Source organism: Pseudopodoces humilis, chromosome 10 (assembly GCF_049639895.1).
Source record: "Pseudopodoces humilis isolate 2021_Gansu_Grassland_sample_001 chromosome 10, ASM4963989v1, whole genome shotgun sequence".
Taxonomy (NCBI): Eukaryota; Metazoa; Chordata; class Aves; order Passeriformes; family Paridae; genus Pseudopodoces; species Pseudopodoces humilis.
Window position 1 is genome coordinate 28920546 of NC_142209.1, and position 12979 is coordinate 28933524.

Consider the following 12979-nt stretch of genomic DNA (forward strand, 5'->3'; position numbering starts at 1 on the left):
ACATTGCTGCCTTATCACATAAAATAGCATTGCTGTGTGATCATATGAGGTGCTGAGCAAACCCAAAATGCTGATGGTGCCTGCTCAGGGGCAGAGGCCAGCACAGGACTGGGACTGCCTTGACGAAACCCTCCAATATCGTGCTCTAACTGTTTCTGCACTTTCTCATGCTGATCAGCAGTCTGGTGACTGAAATAATTCATCTTTAAAGCATAATGCCCTGAGAACAAGCCCTCTGCACTTTCCTGACCTACCAAGTTGTATGAGAGGGTTGGGAAGGTAGATGGAGTTGTTCCTCCTCCCTGCCCTGATCAAGGAGATGCTGAGAACAGCTCCAGCAAATCCACATTTTCCTGCTCTTAGACAGTGCGTGACCTCTTCAGTGAAAACATACAACACATTATGTAGCTGCTATTAGTAACAGCACTGTAGCCCAGAAACTAAAAAGGTCAGATTAATATTAATTATCTTATAGGTATCAAGTTATATGCCATATATATTCCTAGTAAAGGTCAATATGGCCTTCCCTTATTTTATATCCATCTGCTTCATTAGGTAAGGAAAAGTAAGCTAGATATAATGGATTTTTTGGTAGTTTTAATCAACAATTTCATCAAAAGCCCATTTTTCACCTGTGCTAACAACATAATGGAAAACTAGATCAATACATTAATTATACCCACTGCTTTCTAAACTCTATTTTTAAATGAATTATAGTAAGTGTTGTAGAAATAGGAAAGAAAAAACCTATACCAAAAGACATTCACTTTCAGTGTCAGGCAAATAGTGTTAAAAATATGTCTACCTATTTTTATTTTTCTAATACTTTCATTATTGTTCCACATAAAAGATCAGAAATTAGGAAGCCTTTAATTGTAATGTCCATTCAATGGCAAACGAGCAGCAGAACTGATTTTGGTAGCACATTACACAGAGTGGGGTGAAGTAACATAAGACTGCTAATGGCAGAAATGGCAATTGCAATATTAATCTGGGGAAAATCCAAAATATTTGTTTGTGGGACCTCCTCCTCAGACCACTATGGTGAGGATAAATATCCTCATCATCTCCATCCACCTGAGGTGCTGTGACCAAAACAAAATGAGAGGTCAGAGCTGTAGGGAAGCATCTCAGGAGCCAGGGTATTTTTTTTTAGAAAGTCTGTTTCCATACTGAAAGGCCTATTTGTCTCCCAAGGTGTTGAGTTCTTATGTGTCCCCCAGGACGTGGAATTCTTATAAGCCTAGAAAGTAAAAAAAAGCTACAAATCAGTTGAAATTCCTCTGCAGCCCTTAGAGGGATTTGAAAAACATTTGTTCTCCAGAGAAAGTAGGAGCTGCAGCTCTCCCCAGTTATCCAACCTCAATAACTCACTATCCACACCTGGAGCTCATCAGACATCTTATATATGCTCCATTGTACAACAGTACAACATTGTACAACAGTACAGAGAACAGTGCAGAGAGCCCCAAGCAGGCACCATTTTGGGCCTGAAATCTCTACACAACTAATTTACACAGCACAAATCCACAAGCAGCTCTGCCCTGGGGACAGAGCTTATTAATTTGGATGCAAACCTGCAGAAGTGTGGCTGTACAGATTCAGATCCAGCTCATGGAGAAGGAGGAGGGTCTTTCCGTTCTGGCTTCAGTGACTCCTGTTCCATAGTCAGCTGTGACATTTTTAACCTGCAATCTAAGTCAGCTTTATACATGTACAGTAATTACTCAGCATCTGTTCCAGTTTCCTTACCCCAAAAGACAATTCTTTCATCTGCTTGTTTTCCAGCTCTGGGCAATATTGACAAGACTGAAGACAGAGCAAGGAACTAGCTATCAATTACTTTTAAGCTAGCAACTCTTCCACACCAAGGTCTATTCAGCATCATGCTGCACTACTGCTCCCATTTCCTCTCTTCATTCTCCCCGAAACAACACCTCTTTAACATTTATTTCCTAATTCGTTCATATATTTTAAGTATCCACTTAAAAAGGAGAGCTGAGTCCTACATTATTTTCCTCTTGTTCTTGCAGGTTAATTCCCAATGTCATCTTGTTTCCATGCATTCCCTAAAGCTTCCTGATGCACAAGTCTACACCATTTAGGGAGCTTTAATTACACAGCCTGCTATCACATGATCCTGATCCTCTGACCCACAGGACAGGTCAAATTTAAAAACATCTGGGACTAGATTCTTCACTGGTTGTAGGGAAAGAGGAAAATTCTAATCTTCTGACTGAGAAGTGAAGGGAGACCTCTACAAACACTAAACAAATGTCTGAGGAGTGGAATGAATTAAATCTGTTTCTTCATGAATTTGAGGTGCATATAAGCATGACCTTGGACTGAAGTTTTTCTGTATAGCTGTGTTATTTACTGCAGCTCTCAGCTCCGTGGATTCTCTGGAGCCTCATAAGATGTAAGTTCATGCTGCAGCTTTCCCTCAGCTGGGCAACATCAACATTTTTTGTTAATCTATCTGGCCCCATATTTTTAGGAAATTGTTAGGACCCACATACTTTGAAAATTCTGTCATTTCATCACACTTGGTTGGAAAAGGCCACTAGATTCAAAAATTATTAGGGGGTACACAAGGACAGATACATGCACAGAGACAGCCTGATCACAGATGCCTTGTTTCCATAGGAAACCAAACTAAAAATAGACAGTTTCTTAAGTGTTAAAGATGGAATTTTTATTTGTTTTTGCAGTTGGGAACCAAACAGACCCACTATTCACATGGCTGTAGCACATGAGAAATATGAAAGAAAAGTAATCTTAGTTTTTTTCTGATAGATACCTCAGTAAGTGTAATTCAGTGACCAGTGACAGAACAGCCAAGTGTCCAAAGGCTGAAATACACTGGCCTGGATGAAAGGCTGTCTATGGGACAGTAACTATGAGCTTTTTTCTCTTTTAGCACTATCACTAAAATGATTTGCTGTTTGTTACTAATGCAACACACAGTGACATAGAATCTGTGTAAATCTCATTGTTATGATTGATCTGTGCACAACTAAGGTCTCTGTTTGGTTTTTCATTCATCAAAAAATGATAAAACAGATGTTAGTGACTCATTTTTTCCCCCATCTAAGTATCAACCTCAACGTGGCATGCAGCAGCAAATGATAGTTAAGAATACCATGAGTGAGAAAGCACAGCTTTATTTATAATCAGAATAATGTGGTCACTATAGCCTGCATATGAGCTGTGCAGGGCAACCTTTGCCTGCATCCTCATAGAAGCAGACATCTTACATACAGATGTCTTTAGTATATTTGAGGTGTTTAAGCTGAGTCCCTCAGGGATATTATATAAAGATGTCTATAGGAGAGAGGTGAGCCTCTTGAGCAATGGATAAGAGAGATGGAGAGAGTGACTGACAACTCAGACTATCTGTGTATCATCCAGCTAAACACGTAGGGATCATAGGACCACAAGAACTGTATAAATACAGATAATCTGAGAACACCGAAGGATCTTGAAACAGAAGGCTATTTTAAGGTGTAGTAATAACAAGGAAAGAACTTCCATGGCATTCTATATGGCAGTATGTGAGACTGTGGTGTGAAAACAACCTTTTAAACCCACTTTTCTTGAGATGGAAGCTGCAGGTAGATCAGGCTGGTTGTGCCTATTGCTACCACCACACCCCAGGTGAGACCTAGCAGTCAATAGCTTAAGAGGCTGAGCACATCATTTTAGCTGTATAGATGTGGGTGCCTGAGCCATTACCAGCAAATAGTGATGCAGCTGCAGATTTCCCAGGAAGCAGTGCCATGGCATTAATTTATTTGCCTTCATGCAACAACAGACAGCCATGTAAGCTGGTGTGGAGGTCTGTGCCTCAAACCCCTGCACAACCCAGCTGCTGCTGGGCCTCAGCTTTACTGTGAGCTCTTTCTACTGCCTACTTCAGAAACATAAAATCGTGGAGTCATTGAGATAGGAAAAGCACTCTCAGACAATCACATCCAAATGTGCCCTCAGCAATGCTGAGGCCACCACTAAACCATGTCCCCAAGTGCCACATCCATACCTTGTTTAAATCCATTCAGGGATGAGGACTCTACTGCTCTTCTGGGCAGCCTGTGCCACAGCTGGACACTTCCCGTGAAGAAATTTCCTCTAATATCCAGTCTAAACCTTACCTGGTGCAACTTGAAGCCATTTTGTGTTGCAGGAATAACTAATAACCTTGTGGTTAGTAGTGTGCTCAGAGCCCCCGCATGCAGCTGGCAGGCTACGGTGAGGTAGGTTACTGTGAGGGCAGCCATGTTACCACAAGGTTCCTCATCTTCCCGCCAAAATGTTCCCCATTTACCTGCCACGGCTTTGCTTTAGGAAACAGAGACATGATCTGGAGAGAGAAAGGGGGAATGTGGAGTAGGTGCGAGACCCCAGGTGAGGGGTGAGCAGGGAGCTGGGGATGGGTTTGTGCTGACCAGTGAGGCGGGAGGGAGGGACAGGAGCCCGTGAGGGAGCGCGGCTGAGGTGGCCGCCATGATGGCGGTCTGAGGAAGGGAGCCGGCCGCTGTCCATGAACGAGTTAAAAGTCACGTCTGAAAACTTTTTCCACACCGCAGCTTGGATGCTGGGTAGAGAAAAGGTTAGGAAGTGCTAGCTTAAATCCAGGATGGAGTTTTTCAAGGATAGGTTGTTACACACAGATTGATGCCACACTGTTGTCAACATGCCAGGGGTAGTTTTAGCTGTCAGCTCTGTCAGAGTCTGCCAACCAACTTTAACTTGTTTTCTGACTTTTCCAAATGTTTTCCAAGTTTTTGCTTGCTGTGCTGAGGATAAATTGTCCTTCAGTTTCTGCAAAACCACATTTGTTTACTTGTTTCCTTTTCATCTCCGTTTCTTTCGGTGGTTTTCCCATTTTAGGGAAAAAAAAGCACAAAGCTTGCACCTTTGCCCAGCCATAATATAAACACAGTTCACCGAAGCTGCCTCATAAAACCTAAGATTTTGCTCATCCACATTTGTACAATGCACACTTGCCTCCCTCATGGGCTGGGATGTGCTCCACCACTGCCTGATCAAGGTGAGGGGTTGGGCAGCACATTCCAGAATAAACTCAGGAATAAACTGTCTCCTTAGCTTTTTTCTGTGTTTTCCTATAGGTGAAGACTTCTTTCTTCTGGAATGAAAGATTTTGAGGAAAAATTTTCTGTTTTGGTCAGAATTGTTTGACCACATGTGCAAGGGATTGGAGCAGGTAAGCCACAACCCTTTCCCCCTTTCCCAGAGCCTCACTGGACTGATAGCGAATAACTCCATTTGGGAAAACAAATATCTCATTACAAACACAGTAATTACAGTGAAATAACATTTAAGGAATGTTAAAAGGACTGGGGACTTCAAAGATTGAAACATTAGAAAGCTGAAATTAAGACTGCACAAATTCTATGTATGCATTATGCTACGTTTACTCGACTGTGTGGGTTCTTATTCATGTATAAGATAGATGGGACAGAAAAACTTCTGGTTTTCCTCACAGTTCAATGTGTGGTCCCAGGCCTTGTTTACTGGCCTGAGTTATTAATTTCCTCTTCAGCTTTTTACAGCACTTTTTACAGTTACATTTACATATGTTACAAGCAAGATTTAATTTATTTTTGTTATACCACCAGGAGGTGAAGGGAAATGCTGTACAGAAAGCAGGAAAGAAAAATCCTTATTTTATAATTATTTTAGAATACTTATCACTAGATCCTCACATTAATATATTAATTCAGGGCTAACTACATATAATATGTTCTTATGACTATTAATTTTAAAAATGCAGCAAAGTAATAATCTGCAGCAGTTAGATCACCTGAGTCACACTGGTGAGTTGCTAAATTCAATATTTTTTTTCCTTGGAATCCACTGAATTCACAGTAATAATATGTATAAAAGAGAATTTTTGATTCAGGCTACTTTCTATTTTCAGTGTATCTAAAAAAAAATCCATCTTTTCAATATACTCATAGTTGATACTTCTTTTTTACTGATACTTGAGTTTACTATAAATGTTTATGGGAATACCAAGTTAAACTTTATGTGTTCCTGGCATGGCCCTTTATGTCCTCACCTTCAGCTGGTTCAGCACTTCAGTGCTTCTATCTCTGGAGTATCAGTTTGGGCTCTCTGAAAATGAGATAACATATAAGTGACCATACATCACTGACTACATGATTTGCCTATCACCACATGATGACTTCAGTAATGGCACTTGGAGTCCAGACCTCAGTCTTAAGTGGATTTAACTTTCCTATAACTCCTAAGAATCTCTACCTCATTTATTAGCTCTAGTTTCTTGATACGTGGAGATCCAGATCAGTCTACTTCACTATTTAACTCTGGTTCGTCCTAACATAGGTCAGAACTATGCAAGGAATAAGACAAGAGACTTGTAGAAAAAATAGCACACAATTATGTTATTAAAGATAGAATGCATATGAACAGAGAGAATTCAATTTCAGCTGAAGGAATAACATCGATTCTGTAATCTCTTTTCCCATAAGTCCTTGGCATTAAAAGATGTATAATTTCAGTACAGTCCCTGCCTGTCATCTTTCTAAAAGGATCATAAATAAAATTGAAAATAGATCTTCCATCACACTGACATCCCTGTGGGTCACTCCTCAGTCTGGGATCTTTCGTACCATAGCTTGGACCTCTCTACCTGAGCTAGCAGAGCAGTTAACAGCAGCTTCTGTACATGCTGTCCCCATTGGCTTCCAGTTGCAGGTTTCTCCACTTATACCCTTTCCATAGCCAGCTCCAGTCCTTTTTCCCCTTGCTAATTTGTCAGACCTACTTTTTTCATAACCTGTGAGCGTCTCTGGGACAGTATTTGTTTAGTGAAAGGCTACAAAAAAGACCTATGAAAGGCCGCTGAAACCTTTCTCTCTACCAAACTACAGAAAGTTAGTCTTGTCCTCTCAGGTGTGTCCTGGAAAATTAATCAGGATGGATTTTGATAATGGATAAGCATAAATGTAGTGATGGAGGGTAGAGGGTAGTGGTTCCAGCATAGATTTGAGGATTAAGTTGGTGAGCATGAGCTGCTCTGCAGTAACTGCATGTGTGCTAGTTACTCCACTGTAAATTAAATATAACATAGCCCTCTGTCGAATAAACTATTTCACATTTACCTCTATAGACTTGCTTGCATACTGGCAGTAATTATGGTTTATGTGCTGCAAATTCACATTCAAACTTAGGTCACTGTCATTTATTTCTAGACCTGTGTGAGAATGAAGTGGCCCTACTTCATGTGAGTTTCACTTTGCAGCAAGGTCACTTGTTGTTCTGCAACCACCAAGTGTTTTGTGAAGGGCAACAGATTCACTATGAATTCACATTTCTATTTAACTTAGAATTTCATACATATCACCAAATAAACAAACACTTTTCCACCTCTTTCAAAGTCATCATCCCGGTCTTTGTGGTAAGTCCAAGGCAGAACTATCAGGGTTTTCTCACTCCAAGTCATATAAAGCATAACAGTAAAACATGCAAGGGGAGGTTGTACATGATATATCACAAAATGTGGTTTGGCACCCAGCACAGTAACAGTTTAGGGAACAGGCTGTTCTTTAAATAATATGCTTTTGTTTTCATGTTTTAATTCTTCATGCTGCTGATTTAGAGCAAAGGCTTTTTTCTTAAAAAAAGAAGAAAAAGTAGATCCTTATCTAATGCATCAAAACAGAAAAGTATGTGGTTTCTTTGTCAAACATTTCAATAAAGGATTCAACTTACTCAAGGGGCTCTTGTAGAATTCACATTGGAATAGGATTCTGGGTGGGCGTTTTTCATTTTAACCAGGGGCTGAGTTTTCAATTGTTGATGCATGCAGTTATACATGCACAAATTCACATGCCTGACTTGAAAAATCTGATCTTAAACACACAGCAAGTGAGTGAATGGTGTGGGGGACTGAAGAAAACTTCATTGTTCACCTAAAAATATCAAAAGAACCATGACCTGAGAGGTGTCTGTCACCAGGCCTTAGCAGAGGTCAAGGGCATGATGTAATTGTCACCTTTTGAATTTGGTGGTGTGTTATGTCACTAAACACAGACCCAGCAGTTAATCCTTAAAAATTATTAGAGGTTCAAAGCTGTACTTCATTATGACTGTTTTTGTTTCTCTCCCCCCTTTTAGAAGGAAGTTTATTTTCTGTCTTACTGGGTGTTTATACTGAAGACATTGTAGAGCAACTCCTGACTTAAATCTTAAGTCTGCAGTAGTATTACAGGTAACAGCGGAGTTTAATGTGTTGTGAGAGGAGTTGTTTGACAATGCCACTACAATCAGCTTTCCTGTATTTGCAATACACAGCAAAAAATAGCTCAGTGATCAGTTTTTCAATTCCGTAGCAGAATAAATACTAAAAAAAAATGTGCTCTCCATCATCTCTGAATTTAACATTCAAATGTAAATTAATTCTTTTTCCGCCCTATTTGTATCACTTAAAATTTCTCGGGAGTCTTCTCTTAAAGGTTTAGGTAAAATTTTTGATGACAGCCAGTTCTGAGGGGAAATTCTAAAGTATTCATAACCAAAAGAAGGCAGATTTCCTGAAATCAGACATTTTTATTTTGAATAGGACCAGAAAAAAAATTACTTGCCATTTATATTTTTGGCATATTTTTTCCAAATTATTGACCAAATCTGTTCTAAAAGAAGAAAAAAAAATTCTTCAAAACTGTCTACAAAAGCCCACCTGATTCTATTTTGCATATTCCACCTATGATGAAAAATAATATAGAACAAATTTTGACTTCTTTCTTTAATAACAGACAATTAATAGAGAAAAGACAAAAGTAAAATATATTTTCACAAGATGGAGCCTTTGAAAGCAATTTCTCATCTGTCTTTGTGGAAATAACTTATTTTTCACTAAAATGTGGTGATAAATAGCCAAGGTATCTGGTCTTCAGCAGTACCTGGGATATTATTGGGTGAACCTACAAATATGGGGCTTGCAGCAAGGACTAAAGGGGAAACACATAGGAAAATTCCTTATTTGGTGGACTAAAAGCAGTGAACAGCCACCCAGATTGTTAAACCAAGTGTAGACTGAACATGAATAGATTGGAAACGTTAAAATGCTAAAAACCACTTGGGCTAAACTGTGTCAGTTTCAATGTGAGGTCTCTACTTCTGGAGCCCCTCTTGTTGATAAGCCCTGCTTATAAACCTCGATCATGATAATGCTGATCACTGTAAGTGTCGAGGCCCAGGGTGAAATCCTGGCTCTGCTGGCATCGTTAACAGTTCTGCCTTTGATCTGAACCAGGCTGGGTTCAGCCCAAATGAAAGCAGTGGCCTTGCTGACGAATGACCAGTGGTCAAAGGGAGGCCCAGTCACTGAGTTCATCAGTCCCATGCATTATATTCAACAAAGGTCAATAAGATGTAAGGTCTTAGATTTAGATCACTCACAAGATAAGCATGCCAGGCTGAAATAAGACTCCAGAGAAATCAAGGGACAGCATTATTTGGATATTTGCTGTATGGCTTGTTGGTGAATTTTAAAAATGTACTTTATCCATATTCAAATCCAGCATAAATCAAAGTAGAAGAATATGATCTCTGTGGGAAGAAGGCACAGAAACAATATCTGTGCACCTGCCCACAGATCCATGAAAGCATTTTCAAAACAGGCATTTTGGAAAGAGGCAGCTACTGCTAATCTATTATTGTTTCCATGCAGATATTTATATAAATCCACTTCTTGTAAAATGGCACATACCCTGCTTAGCTTTGCATTTAGGCAGAAGAAGCACAACTTCAGCCTATGTAAATAAAATTTAAAACTGAGTTGGCTTAGGAATCTGGGCTTCACAGATGATTGCTTCAATACATACAACTATGTAAGAATTATCTATTAATTATAAAATCATTAGATTAGAAGGATAGTAACTTTTTTTACTGGCTTTTAAACATTCTATGCTTGATTGTATTTCCTTTAGGAAAATCTAAAAATGCAGTCTGAATAGTAGCCAAAACCCCATCCTATCCATCAACTGTACCTGTTAATTTAAGACACAATCACTTGAACACGGTGGGATAACGCACGCTGTAACGCCGTGTGTGCCAGTGCACACACGTGTGTTTATCCCTACATGCCTTCTTTAATTTTCTTCCTGAGACCAGCACGCTTCAGAATGATATTTTAATTTATTATTATGAAAGGAATGGCAACTGGTTTTTAATGGTTACAGAATGGTGACTCACAACACTGTCCCAGATGCTGTCACCGTCGCTATGAGAGCAGATTTGCAACATCTTGTCATGGGCACACATCAGTGCTCATGCCTGCTGCCTTCATCCCAGAGGACAGCCTAACACCTGCTGCTGGCAGCGTGCCGGCCCTTCGGGGAACAAATGTTCCATTGCTGCTGGGTGATAGGACAGGACAGACTCGAGATTCCAAGTGAACTGGCTAAAGGCACCCTAGGGCTTGGTGCACCCACCCCAGCACCCAGATGGTTGCTACTTCTGTAGGAATATTAGAGAGTGAGTGTAGCCTCAGCCTGTAGCTGTCCCCTATAAATAAAGGAAAAGAGAAAAAATCAACAGCACCCTGGATGATATCTAGCATTTGCTGTTGTTTCTTATGAAAAACCCCCCAACAGTATTTTTCCAGTCATTATTATACTGATGGAGTATATTGTGCCTACTCTGTATTTATTCATATAAAGAACTTAAAAGAGTCACTGAAACATAATATTTTAATCGGAAAATACAAGTGCAAATCACTTCTGGAAGGATTATGTGCTTTTTTTTCTTGCAGAATATTCTTAACCTTACACAATTTACAAATCCTGGTCAAAAAAGACATAATTTTTATATTTCACATAATGTTCAACTGCCATACCTTTATGTTTCCAGAGGTACTACATTTTGATGTAAAAAAAACCAAACAACAAAAAAAGAGTAAATGCATTTTGTGTCTTTTAAATATATTTTTCAGGGCACTTATCCTAGAGTTGTAAGAATAAAGAATACTGTGCACTAGCTCTGGGGAGCCCAAAATTCTCACTGAGGTCAAGGAGAGCTAAAAGGACTCCTGGCTTGGAATAAGAAGCTCAGTGCAATTCAGGATCAGGTCTCTTGAACAGCGTGTAATGCATTTCTTTCCATTTATTCCCACTCCACTTCCAGTGGGGTGATAATAGCAGTGTTACAATGTCTTCACTTCATGTGGATTGAATAGCAGGCTAATAAAGATGAGGGTGGTGCTTTTTTCAGCTGTTATACTCAAATTTCAAATAAGACCATTTTTATTCTCTGTTTTTGAAAAGGCTTTTTGTCCACATTATTCCCCAAAGCTTAGATCAAAACCATGTCATGTGTCTGAGGGAGGTACAGTCCAGGACACAGGGCATTAGTATTTCAGCTACTGTAATATAGTTTTGATACTCCTTTGCATTTCAGCTTTTGTACAGGAATTTACTCCCTTGAAAATGAAATACCTTAAAAAATAAAAAGATTGATCATATATTTTATAGACGGGTGGCTTGATCAGAAGCCACTAGATTGTTGCAGTTTAACTCTGTGTGGTTTAAATCAATGTGCAACGGAGGTGATATTTCACATTCCCTGCAGTGTGCTGCACTTCTCTGCAAAAAATCAATTGAATCTACATCACAATACACTGAGCAATACTGAACTGCCAGCAAGAGAATTCTGGATGGCTTTCATTGGTTAGTTTCCCCATTTTCTCTTGTTAACTTAATGGCTGGGATATATCCATAGTTCTTAGGAAAGAGCACATCATACACACTGTGTCCACACTCTGTGTAGTTCTTTGAACACGTATTCCTGTGTTATTCTTTCTGACGATCTCTAAATGAAGTTCCCAGGTAATGCCAATTTACAATAATCTCTCTGCTTGTGAACCCACGACTTGCCCTGGGCAAATCTCATTGTTTTTCTTTGTCCCCTGGCTGCTTCTGTAAAATTATGCTAATAATAGCCACGCCAGAGAGATGCTGGGTGAATTTGTATGCTTGCAGAGGACTTTGAAGATGAAAAGGCTTATTTAAATGTTACATATTGCCACAAGTATTATTATTAAAGCTTAAGAGTGCATTCTGCCCTTGGACAGACTCACGCAGCTGCTGCTGTCCCCACTGTCCGTGTTTACACAGAGAACCATGCAATGGGGCAGAGCTGTATGGATCTAGAGACTGTAAGTTCTGCAAGTCATCTTTGCTGGAGCAGACACAGTTTCTGTGCAGATGGCAGGCATGCAAATTTGGTATGATCACAATTTAGAGGTGCTTGTAAAGCATTTGTGTCGGATGAACTCTTTGCTGCTTCTATTTCTACAAGGCTATTAACTACAAGGAGAAAGAATAGAATGGAAGAGCAGGAAAAATATTTATCATAAACTTCTGGATAAATCTCCTAATCAAAACTGAGCAAAGCTAGGGCAGTCCTGGTGACAGAGACTAGGCTGTAATTCCGAAGTCAGGCTGAGCTCTTATGTCACATTTGAGTCATGCTGCATGAATTGTCTGCAAGGCTTCCTCGTATGTCAAGTGTCCTGGGTCATAACGCAGGAAATGAGCTCCAAAGGTCTGATGAATCTTAAAGTGCCTTTGTAATCCAGAATTTCTGTTCAAACGGAAAAAATTATGAAGATCCTGTTATTGCTCAACCACTGCACCCAGTTTTGCCACTGTTAAAACTATTTTGTTCACTGTCCTGCAGATAGTCTTTACAGAGGATTTACAAACTAATCTTTCTGACTGTGCCATGTCACTCTTGTGGAATTCAATTGCAGTTCTACAGCCACACTTTTTGATTAACTTGCCAGGTGTAACGACAGTAAAATGCAGCCTAATAAGAAGAAACTTAGCCTTGTTCTCAAAAAGCAAAGGAGAGTCTCCCTAAATAGATTGTCATATTCCACTCTTCAGTGTAGGCTTCTTTAATTCCCTTTTTTCTGGTTTAATCAGAACAC